The sequence below is a fragment of the Rutidosis leptorrhynchoides genome, chromosome 11, assembly GCF_046630445.1.
Source record: "Rutidosis leptorrhynchoides isolate AG116_Rl617_1_P2 chromosome 11, CSIRO_AGI_Rlap_v1, whole genome shotgun sequence".
Classification (NCBI taxonomy): Eukaryota; Viridiplantae; Streptophyta; class Magnoliopsida; order Asterales; family Asteraceae; genus Rutidosis; species Rutidosis leptorrhynchoides.
This window is the reverse complement of record NC_092343.1, coordinates 138,087,737-138,101,240: the sequence shown is the minus strand read 5'-3', so window position 1 is coordinate 138,101,240 and position 13,504 is coordinate 138,087,737. Positions and strand designations below refer to the sequence as shown.

Here is a 13,504-nt window from a genome sequence, read left to right as displayed (position 1 = left end):
TAAGAGTATATCAAGGATCAAAATGGGATGGAGCATATTGACGAATGTTTTAAAGTATGAACTGAGGAGAAACAATAGAAGGTGTGAGTTGTAAGGAAACAAAGAGGGTGGATTTATAGAAAAATATCCGACAGAGCAATCGGAACAGATTATTACATTTACTCAAAGAAGATCCTGATTTCCTAAGTCGCCGAAGAACCAAATCTTATTACGAAAATTTTCTTTAAATCTCTTAAATTCCGGAAATCAATCATAGCTACGTCATCAGTTAAAACAAATCTACATTTACTCATTTCGCTCTTTTACGATAGCTTCACTCATACGCTTCGAGAAATCGAATTATTTTATCCGTACTTCTTAATCATGATAAAACTCTATGTATCAGCTTATATTCGTCATAATAACATTCTTACTATTAGCTATGACGACCTCTATCAAATTTCGGGACGAAATTTCTTTTAACGGGTAGGTACTGTAGTGACCCGGAAATTTCCGATCAAATTTAAACTTTAATCTTTATATGTATCCGACACGATAAGCAAAATCTGTAATGTTGAGTCTCGAAAAGTTTGAAAACTATATTCATGTAATCAATTACCCTTTGACCATGTCTGACGATTCACGAACAAAAATGTGTAAATAGAAATGTATGTGTATGTACATATGTGTATTTTTTTTAAGCTAAGAAATATTGATAAAACATTTAAGAGCTTGGTGATACAAAAATAGATTATGAGATTATTATGTGACTTGAAAGCATTGAACGAATTAGTTGATATGAATATAAGCTACGAGATCTATTTTATGAACATAGAAATGCTATCACAGTAGTTAGTAAATAATACTTTACTTGAACGTATTTGTTCGATGTAAGTTTATCAATGAGATTAAAAGATAATATCAAGTGATTGATTTATCAGGTACATTGAATTATAATTACGAGTCTTTGTTATGAGGTCCACTTGAATTAGAAAACTCTTACTTTTAACGGTACTCGGAATATTTAGTAAAGTGATTCCATGTAAGAACAAAAGTGTTATTATTGAGGATTAGACAGAGGTTAGCGGAGAGTCTCGTTTAATTATCAAAAGCGTACCTTGCAATGATTGACTTGTGTCACTTGGTAGGTTAATTATTTAGTTTTCTTAATATTGAAGACGTTTTACGATATAGATGAAACCTTTTAAAGAATGATTTTGAATATAACTAATTCTGGAAAACTAAATTATATTTATTCAATTTAGTACAAACACATTTTTTTTCGATATAATAGAATTTGATTATAAAATATTTTTATGGATTTTCAATGATATAAAAATAAAAATAAATATAAAATAAAGATTTCTAATGAGCACCAAAAGACTACAACATTTCATCACAAGATTGAAAGTTAAAATGTTGGAAATCACTAAACCTGCGCACTTGCACGAGAAAAATCATAACTAAATCATACTGACTCGAAAAAGGGTGATTCCGGTGTCCAAACGACCGTAACTCAAAAATCTACAACTTTCATGAAGACACCATACACGAATCGTGTACCTATCTACACGAAACGTGTAATCTTGTGCCGACATATTTTGGTGGCGGCTCACTATGCAACATGTTTTTAATTTTTATTAATATTATATTATATTATTATATTATTTATAAATCTATATATATAGGATCGATCATAATTGTTTTCTAACTATCTATCTCTCACACTCTCTCTATAATTATATTTATTATTATTATTGTTAGTGTTATTATTATTATTATTAGTATTATTATACATAAAATACTACGACGAGGTCATGGGCGAGTTATTTCAAAACGGGTTTTATGAGCGGGATAGAGCTAAGGAAATTATGAGTTATGGTTATGGAGGTGATGGGTATTGTTCATGGGTATGCTTGTGAGGTTAAACTAGTGTTTGTCACCTCCATTGCGTCTACGTACCTTTCCTACAATATTGAACCTCAATATTGATACGTGAGTACTCCTAATTTAATTTTTACATACTAATAGTGTATCCCTGACTAGTGCTCGAGAAAATAGGATTATGCATGCTTGTAAATTTGATAGTGCCCTTAGATAGGTTATGCCGAATCTTAAAGGTTGTTATATTATAGTTGAAGGAAGATATAAGATTTGCATGTCCTTAAAAAGCTAGAAAAAAATTAAGAACTTTTCCTTTAGATGCCAAATAGATTTGATGGACGGATTAAAAGTTATAGTCAATTAAAATTTCGTAAAAATGATTATTATCGTCGTTAATATCGTTGTCTTAATTTTTTTTATCAAATTGTTATTATTCCAAAATAACACGACTGTTACTTATTATTATTATCAATACTATATTATTAACTAGAAATGTAATACAAATTATATAACTACCTTAATAGAATCTATCGCAGTATTTTTATGATATTAAATGAACTTTATAAGTTTTATTACTTAAGATATATAAAAGTATATTTTAATATAAAATTTTATTTATAAACGAATTATATTATTTACTTTATTAAATCTTTAAAAAAAAAAAAATATTTTAAAAATATAAAACGACGATATTTAAATTATAAAACATTTATAAAGTTTTGAAATCATTTGGAGTTAAACTAATTTTTGTCGACCTTTGCATACTAGACTCGAGCATTAGGATTGTGGTACACTATGACTTAACTTAATGTATTAGACAAATATTGACAAATACATAATTATATATAAATAATTTAGGTTCGTGAATCCAAGGCCAACCTTACACTTGTTCAATGATGTTATATGTATTTTTACTACAAAATACAGTATGGTGAGTTTCATTTGCCTTTTTACCCTTTATATTTTTGGGCTGAGAATACATGCGCAACTTTTATAAATGTTTTACGAAATAGACACAAGTACGTGAAACTACATTCTATGGTTGAATTATCGAAATCGAATATGCCCCTTTTTATTAAGTCTGGTAATCTAAGAATTAGGGAACAGACACCCTAATTGACGCGAATCCTAAAGATAGATCTATTGGGCCTAACAAACCCCATCCAAAGTACCGGATGCTTTAGTACTTCAAAATTTATATCATGTCCGAAGGAGGATCCCGGAATGATAGGGGATATTCTTATATGCATATTGTTAATGTCGGTTACCAGGTGTTCACCATTTGAATGATTATTTTTGTCTCTATGCATGGGACGTATATTTATGAGAACTGGAAATGAAATTCTTGTGGTCTATTAAAATGATGGAAATAAATGATTATGATAAACTAATGAACTCACCAACCTTTTGGTTGACACTTGAAAGCATGTTTATTCTCAGGTTTGAAAGAGATCTTCCGCTGTGCATTAGCTCATTTTAAAGATATTACTTGGAGTCATTCATGACATATTTCAAAAGACGTTGCATTCGAGTCGTTGAAGTTCATTAAAGATTATTATTAAGTAAATGACAGATTAGGTCATTTATAGTTTGGATATTATGAAATGGTATGCATACATGTCAATTTTCGATGTAAAGAAAGATTGTCTTTTAAAAACGAATGCAATGTTTGTAAAATGTATCATATAGAGGTCAAATACCTCGCAATGTAATCAACTATTGTGAATCGTTTATAATGTATATGAACGGGTCCTTTCACTAGGTGTACAATGTAAGGATAGATGTTAGTCGCTCAGTGACGGCCATACAAAATATGCATCAACACCCATCAACCTTTGAACCATCCACCCACATCACCACCGTAGCCACTAAAACATCACCATTTAGTTCTTTTTAGTTTTCTGTCCAAATACCACCATGATATCGAAGTATGTTGCTGCTTATTTCGCCAACCAAACCCCAACCACAACCTATGAACAGCTGCTATTTCTTCTTGCTCGAGCACCACCTTATTCGAAACCCACCACAATCGTCACCTTCATAAACCCACGAACGATTCTCTTTTTTCTGTTTCTACTTGAATATAACCTATTTCTAATTCCGTTCTATGATCACCAAGCACCCAATAATATTTTTATGTCCTGTCGTGAACCAATCAACAGAACCCAGAAGACTACTATTGTGTTCTTGTTTTCACTCTAATAAATATGATGAATAGTGAACCTGGTTTACAGCTTGAAAAGTGACAACCTACAACTCGTTTAAAACTATTGTTACTGCTCAACCGTTGTCACTATTATAATTCGGTTCCTTCTGTGTTCACCACCCAAACGTCCCAAAATTCACCATCAATCCAACATTAAAAACCAACCTGTTGCCATCATTGTTTCAGGCCATCAAACAACTCCATAAACATCATCATCCTTTTCTCTTCTCCTTCTAAAATTCTGTTCGAACTCCAAAACAACCACCATAAACCACTCTCACCATAACAACAAACACCATCGACTACCTTCATCAAATACCATCGATCACATCACCCACTTGATACCCGTTTTCTGTTTCAGTCGAAGTTCACCATATCCACTTTTGCTGCAGCTACTACTTTTCTTTTCTCTTTTATAATCGTCGGAAACAACACCCACGAACCATGTTTCTATTTTCTGATTAATTCATCACGAACCACTATCATACTTATATATTTTTTTTTCTTTCGTTTCTAACAGCAAGTTTGCTATTTCTGTGTTAATTAAATGCGAAGAAGAATGATGATGAAGATAACATAATGATGATGATAACGATGGTGAATTAAAAACCGAAACCCTATTATTATTATTTTTTCTTTTCCCTTTCGACTGCTATTTCGTGAACCTATCTGGGCATCGAACCCTTATACATCTTGGACCAATTAAATCATAAGTGGGCTGTTGTGAGATCCATTAAGTATGTTGGGTCGTGTACTTATTGTATGAGTTGGGCTAGAATCAAGGAGTTGGGCTGAGATCGAGTAGTTCGGCTTTTGGAATTGGGCCACGAAAACATGTTAAATAAAATTAAAGCGTGAATTAAAATAGAAAAGAAAAAAATAGAGGAACGGTTAAGGGCTTTGTTTTGAAGGTAGTCTCTTTATTATTATTATTATTATTATTATTATTATTATTATTATTATTATTATTATTATTATTATTATTATTATTATCATAAATATTAGTAGTATTATTAGTAATATTATTATCATTATAGTTATTAAAGCCTAAATTAAATTTCAGGTTGGATTTAAAACTCATGGAAATTTGATTTTACCATTTTCATGGAGTCTCAATTTTATTTTTAATTTAATTTAATTATTTTAAAAAAATTTCCTACTTATTGGCCGGAGGTCCACTCGGAAGCAATCTCTCTATCCGTCGAATAGAGAGATGGATGACTTTCTCTACGTTTGAGAGTGTTTCCACTTTGGGTGGAGAAATGACTTGTCTTTATTCTCGGATAGGGGAAGGATTGTCTACATCTCACCTCCCCCATACACCACTTATGTGGTATTGGGTTTTGTTGTTGTTGTTGTTGTATTATAGTTATTAATATAAATATTAGTATTACTATTATTAGTACAATTATTATTTTTATAGTTATTATTATTAGTATTCATTATTATTAAAAGTATCCTTTTTATAAAAATTACCATTTTATTATTATAACTAGTATTATTATTATAGGATGAAACAACTTTTTATTTATTATTATCAATATTATTTTATCAAATTACTATTAATTATATAAAACTATATTTACTACATATAACATAACTATATTAATATTTTTATAATAAATATTAATAAATGTAATTAATTAGGTTATTAATGAAACACATAATTAAAATAACAATTAATTCACTAATAATACATAAATTTGTTCGATTACAATTATATGTGTTAATATATATATAAATTATATAGGTTCGTGAATCCGAGGTCAACCCTGCATTATTCAGTACCGTCGTATGCATATTTTACTACAAATATCGTATCGTAAGTTTCATTTACTCCCTTTTAAATGCTTTTGCAATATATATTTTTGGGACTGAGAATACATGCGCTGCTTTTATAAATGTTTGACGAAATAGACACAAGTACTTAAAAACATTCTACGAATGAGTTACGAATACACCGGATATCACCCATTTTTAGTCTGGTAATCTAAGAATTAGGGAACAGACACCCTAATTGATGCGAATCCTAAAGATAGATCTATGGGCCTTGACAAGCCCCAGTAAGAGAATTTGAACTGCTTTAGTACTTCGATTTTAGTATACAAATGCCAACTTTAAAAGAATTGACCTGTTTGTGAGGTGTACACACAACCGTCATTTTTAAAAGAGTGGCATGTTTGTATGTTGTGAGCATATTTGCGAATTCAGTATGCGGGGGATATTCTATATGCATTTTGTTAATGTCGATTACCAGGTGTTTAATTCGTATGAATGGATTTTCAGCAGTGAGCAGACTTGCACCTTATTTATGAATTTGAAATCTTGTGGTCTATAAAAATTATGGAAATGATTGATTATGAAAAACTAATGAACTCACCAACCTTTTGGTTGACACTTTTAAGCATGTTTATTCTCAGGTATGAAAGAAATCTTCCGCTGTGCATTTGCTCATTTTAAAGATATTACTTGGAGTCATTCATGACATCTTTCAAAAGACGTTTCATTCGAGTCGTTGAGTTCAACAAGATTATTATTGAGTCATTGATAGTTTAAATATATTATGAAATGGTATGCATGCCTGTCAACTTTCGATGTAATGAAAGTTTGTCTATTAAAAACGAATGCAATGTTTGTAAAACGTATCATATAGAGGTCAGTACCTCGCAATGGGACCAAATGTAATGTAATCGTCCATATGGATTTGGATGGGTCGTTATATACAGGCCTCAAAATCTTCTGTGTCTTATGATCACTCACAACCAGAGACTCGTGAGGACACTCAACCACCACCTACACAAGCTCCTGAGGTTCCACCCCAACCTAAGGCACCAAATCATTTGGTTGGCATTTTAAATGCTTTGACTAACATGACTATGCAGTTTGATGTCAAGCTGGCAGGTGTGCAGGCTGGGTTAAATAACTTGAATAATAACTTGACAACCAGTAATCAGCTGGAGGAGGTAAGGAGGTTGGTTGGGAATTTGACAAGGTTGATGATGCAGGTACAAGCAGGTAACCACCTCTTGCCAATTCTGCTGAGTTGCAGCAAGTTAATAGCAGATTGGAATCTTTAGAGGTTGCTATAGGTGATGTGCATAGCTTACGTTCTGAGGTTTTATGACTTGTCTTCTGAACTGGGGAATATTAAACATTTTCAAGAAAAGATTTATGATCACATATCTCATGTGGATCCTCCTCATTATTCCACTAAAGAGGATGATGTCAAAAAGGGGGAGATGAAGAAGAGGAAGGCAGAGATTGAGAAAATCCCAGTTAAAAGGTATAAAGTTTTTGATGATAATGTACAGGGTTGGAGAGCATGGACTGAAGGTAAAGGAGAAGCTTCCAACAAAGACAACAAGGATGACTCAAATGCTGAGGGGGAGTCAAAGGCTCAGGGGGAGCAAGAAAAGACATATATGTTGAGGGGGAGCATTCACAACAACAAGATGCTGATCAACAACAAAAAGGTGCAGAGCAACAACAACAAAAGGAAGCTGAGCAACAATCTGAACAGCAAACACAACAAGATACTGAGCAACAACAAAAAGAGCAAGAACCATAACAAACAACAGATGAACCCAAATCACCACATTTAAAGATGACAAGAAAGAAGCAAATTTCAAAAAGAAAGATTGGATCAGGATGCAAGCCTGGGTTTATTCACTTGGATGATTATGATAGTGATGAAGACTCAGATGAACAAGACAACATGCCTATAGCTTCTTTGAACAGAAGGTTGACCAAAAGTCAAAAGAAGAAGGATACTACCAAGCAAACTTCAACATCTACCTGGTCACAAAAGCAGAAAGAAAAAGCTGCAGGGAAGAGAAAGCTAACTCCAAAAGAAGAGGTTAGTGATGATCTGTTAAGAAAAGTTGCTGCAAATGCAGGTATGTCTGTTGAAGGTTATTTGAAGAAGATAGAAGATGAAGAAAAAGCAGCAAAACTTGATAAAGGTTAATTGAAGAAGCTCAATGAAGAAATAGAGTTAGGAGAAAAGCTGAACAGGTGTTTTGTGTACAAAAGTTATGAAAGCTACATAATTTTGGGTAGTACTGTGAGAAGAAGAGAAGATGGAATGATTAGTCTGGGATATGCTTTATCTGATGGAAGGCAAGCTACTGTTGATTTGGATCAGTTACATGCTTTGGGCTTTGTTGAATGGAGGGTGTTGGCTAGGTGCATTAAGAATTATCAAGACTGGGATGTTAAAACAGAAGTGTTGAATAAGATTCATATGTTGGTTCATGTGTCATATGAGTTGGGGATGATAGAGCAGAAGGATTATGATTCTTATTGTATGATTTATAGTTTGGAACAGAGGAAGAAGATTGAAGGGGTAAATTTGATCTTTGAAAATGAAAAAGAACCAAGATTTCTAGTTCCAAGGCACCTGAAGTTTGAAGAAAATGTGTATGTGGCAGATCCTGAAGGGTTGATGTATAAAGATAGAAAAGGAAATTTTTGTTTGATGAAGGTTGATAAATTCAGAGATACAGAACCAAGCCACTTACTTGCACTTCTTGACAAGTGTATTTCTAAGCAAAGTTTACCATTCAGAAGAACATTGGTGAGCTACTTGTTTGGAATTCTTTCTGTAATTAAAGATAGTTCAGGTCTAAGATTCAAGGTTGAAGAAATTAAAGAAGAGTTTGACAAGTTACAAAGAATCTGAAGACTAGAATGGGTGCTTCGAAAGCAGAGGAAGAGTGGTAGAAGAAAGTGATTAATAAGCTTGTGGTTAGTTTAAGTTTTTGTAATAGTTAAATAAAGTTTGAATAAATCAAGTTTATTGTTATTTACTTTTGGGGTTTTGACATCATCAGATAGGGGGAGATTGTTCGGAAAAATATGTTAGAATCTGATGAGTCAAACCATATTGGTTAAGTTTGTTTAAGTCTGTAATATAGAGTTTGGCGAACAGAGTCTGGGATACAGAGTCAGAAGCAATACAGACTCAATTAGCTCTTGAAGATACATACTTAAAATGATAGCTGGAAGACTTATTCAAATACGCGTGTATCTTTGAAGATAAGAATGAAGAGATTACATCTAAGCGAATATCTCTGCATTCTAATAGAAGATTTGATTTGATTCGATATTATCTAGTTTCCTATTATTTTGGTTAATTAGTTAGGAAACGATATATTACGAGGATGATGCTTCCTCGGTTTCTTAGTATAAATAGATGATATGTTCTTCATTGTAAAACATCGATTACTTCAATAAAATCAAATCTTCTCTATCAATTATTCTTATCATTTCATATTGTGTGTTTGTTCTTATTATTCACAAATCAATTATTCCGCAACAAGACTATTCTTCGTTATTGATAAAGAAATCATGTTTATTGATCACTGTAAAAGTTCTAGGTTGTTTAATCGGACCTAACAATTATTGAAAATGCACTTTCCCAAGTGTTTCTAGTTCTTGACGATATTGATAGTGTCTATCAGTTAAATGTGTTACTTGGAAACAAAGGTTTTCATCCAGGAAGTAAAATTATAGTAACGGCAACGAACACCTCGTTGACAGAGAGTTGTGAACTATTCAACCTGCAAGATGGACCTAAGCCTACACAACACAGACTTGAAGGCTTGAATGAAGATGCATCGCGTATACTTCTATTTCATAATGCATTTAAGGGTGAAGAACTTAAAGACGGCTATAAAGAAGTTTCTGATAATGTTGTGAAGTATTGTGAAGGACATCCGTTGGCAATTAAAGTAATGGGTAGCTCTCTATATACAAAAGATGTTCCTTATTGGGAAGAATGCATTAACAAGCTAAAGCAAGGGCCCAATTCTAGTATAAACAATATTTTGAAAATGTGCTTAGAGTCTTTGGAGTCCGAAGACAATGAATTGTTTAAGCATATTGCTTGTTTTTTTGTTGGGATGGATAGAGATATTGCAGAAACAATATTAAAGGCATGCAAGATAAACACAATATCTGGGATAATTAATCTCAATGACAGATGCCTTCTTAGTATTGGAGGGGGTAACAAGTTCATGATGCATTCATTAATTCAAGAGATGGTAAAAGATGCAGTACATCAAGAATCACCTGAGAATCCAGAGGAGCGTAGTAGATTATGGCGTCATAAAGAGTCATACAAAGTGTTGAAAAACAAGACGGTAAGAGACCATATGTAGTTTAATATCTAATTTGTAGTAATGATATTATTTCGATTTACTTATCATGAAGTCGACTTAATATTTTTGAGGTTCCTTTATTTATAGGGAATGAGAAATATTAAAGGCCTTGCTCTTGATATGAATATGCTCCAAAAGGAAAAGTTACGTGGATCATTATTTGAGTTGGAAAAGGATGCATTAGGTGAGATGCATGATCTAAATCTACTTCAACTTAATTATGTGCAACTCAATGGGTCATACGATAAATTTCCTAAAAAGTTAAGATGGTTGTGCATGCAACGGTTCCCTTAAGAGTTAATGCCTTCAGACTTACCACTGAAGAAGCTAGTTGCTCTTGACATGTCTTATAGCAATATAACATCTTTTGACATGTCTTTTAGTAATCCAAAACAACCTAAAAAGAGGCAAAAGGTAATTAATCAAAATAATCTAATTCGTTCTTTCATGTTGAGTCGCTGAAATTAGTTGATAATATGTATACTCATTTGATGTAGTTATCTGAATCGTGCTCAAAAGATACACGATTGCTAGGATCATTGAAGATCCTTAATGTGAGTTTTTGTAAAAGGCTTCGTAGTTTGAGTGATTTTTTCGAACTTTCGGCACTTGAAAGGTTAACTGCTACAGATTGCGTAGGTTTAATTGAGATATGTGAGTAAATTGAGGAATGTCTTGAGCTTGCGTTCGTTGATTTGAGTTACTGCAACAAGCTTGAAAATCTTCTATTAGAAAGATTAAAGAAGGTTAAAACACTATTGCTAGATGGCTGTAAATTTGGTGAGTCTCAAATTGGTATGAACTCACAAACATCAACCTCTTCCATTGTGATGGCGATACCATGGAATTTGAAGTTCTTACCGGTTTCTTTTCCATGTTCATTAGTAAAGTTGTCACTAAGAAGTAATAAATTGTCAAGTGAATCATTTCCCACGGACTTTAGTAGCCTAATTATGTTGAAGGAATTAATTTTAGATGAAAATCCAATTGAATCAATGCCCAGTTGTCTGAGAACCCTTCGTAGACTCGAGTACCTTAGTATGGATCAGTGTGAAATGTTGACATCAATCGAACATCCTCCACCTTCCTTAACACGTCTTAGCGCCCTCTATTGTGCTGCATTGATACCTAAAGTCGTATTTGACCGGAAAATGTCCCCAATGGTGCTACATATGGATTTTGGTGTTTTACATTATGGCCCATAGAAATTGAAGGTGTGCTAAAACTCGAATCAATGGTAGATGTAGATGAAAGAGTATTGCGTAGTTTGGGATGGAGTAAATTAGACTTCGTTAAAAACAAGTGCATCATAACACGTAGATATGATTATATTCATGACTTTGAAGACGCAAATCCAGGTTTTGTCTAGTTAGCTTATCTTGATCTTATTTTGTATATATACTAGTGAAATAACCCGTGAAACCACGGGTTTGTTTAAACGAAACAGTTTAATAATATGTTTTAAGTATTAAGTGAGCGTAAATACTAAAGTTATTTAGTTTAATGACTTGTGAAACCACATAGTCCGACTAAGAAACTCGTCAGCTGAACATTTCATCAAACACCTAAAATGCATATTAAACAATCCACATCCAATCATAAGAGATAATATCGATTGTTATTTTATTTTAAAAGTGTAAAATTAAAATATAAATTTAGAATTGGTTTCTTTCTGCCTAGCTTTTATACTTTCTCGTATTCAATTCAAAATAATTAATTAAAACAATTCAAAATTATTTAATTTTAATAATTAAAATAATTATTAATAAGATTTAATAGTAATAATTAATAATTAATAAGATTTAATTTTAATTCAAAATTATTTAGATTAATGACATCACCCACCATGCTTAGATTTTTTTTTTTTCTTTTAATTTTTTCTTAACAAAGAAATTAGCCTAATAATGAAATCATCATTATAGGATTTTAATATTAACTATAGAAGATAGATAGATAGATATAACATGTATGTATGATTGTAATTAATCAAGTTGGTTTAATTGTAAAAATGGACAGATGTATTATCAATTTGGGATATTCAGCATAATATATGGAGGTAAAATAATGCCGAATTGCATTAGTGAAAGAAATGATGGACCATCAATATCATTTACCATTCCTTCATCTCCGAAAAAACTAAGAGGATTGAATTTCTGCTGCATTCTGTTTGACAGCCAAACACGAGCCGGTCTCTCAAATATAAAAATTAGTAGTGTAACAAAGAACCGCAATTGGATATACCAACATCCTGAAGATCTGTATTTAAGGGAAGAAGAGGAGTATTTAACATATATAAGTCATTGGATGTTTACAATAAATGAAATGGAACCTGGTGATCATGTTACTATTAACGTTTCAAACGTTGAACTTACAAAAGAGTGTGGGGTGAGTTTTGTGTATGATGATGGAAGTATTGAAGGAGAAGATGATGCGTTGAGTTATTACACATCATGGAATTATAGAATTGGTAGTGATCTCTCCCCTTTTCAGTTAACTACCGGAGAGTACTTCCTTGTCATGATACGTTTTTTCCGGATATCCTTATATATTACGCGCTTTATGACATCTTTGTATGAAACATTACGAATACATAGGTATATACAGTATCCTTCTATTAAATTAAAATTATATTTAAATATTATAGTCATATATAATATTTATTTCTACTTTTAAAAAAGTAAAAAAAAAAATACTTTTGTCCATTATAAGTGTCAAAGTTGTTAAACTAATAAAAAAAACTTAAATGATTAGATATAAAACTTGATTGGTGAAAATTTTATTTAGTGAGAATTCCCAGTAAAAAAAGGACACTTTGACTACAACTATGGGATGAAGGAAGTACGATTTATCTCTTAGTTTAATTTACTTGTGTTATGATCCAATAACTAATAATGTATGTATTTGATAGAGATCCATCCATGACCCAACCCAAGATAGACAAACCCAAGTCCAATCGTATGAAAAGCATACAAAGGAAGGATAAAGAAATAGAAGGCTGAGATGAATTGATTTGAATGGAGGCTCATATTAGATATGTTTGTTATTTCTGTTTTCAATCTAGTATTATAAATAGGTGTGTCTTGTTGAGAAAGGTATCAATGGAATTCCCATTTTGTTGAGTCTTAGAGTCGGCCATAGTTGGCTTGGGCAGAAAGCTTGCAGGTGTGTAGCTTTTCTAATTGTTACCATTTCTATTTTCAGTTATTAATAAAGTTATTTTTCCATTTACATCACTGTTCAAGCTATAATTCCTATTCTATTTACATCATTTATC

The 13,504-nt window shown here is 32.1% G+C and overlaps 1 pseudogene; it reads left to right on the top strand.

Moving 5' to 3' along the window:
• LOC139874999 (disease resistance protein RUN1-like) overlaps positions 1–13,229 on the top strand; it is a 34,004-nt pseudogene extending 20,775 nt beyond the window's left edge.
• Positions 13,230–13,504: the final 275 nt, after the last annotated feature.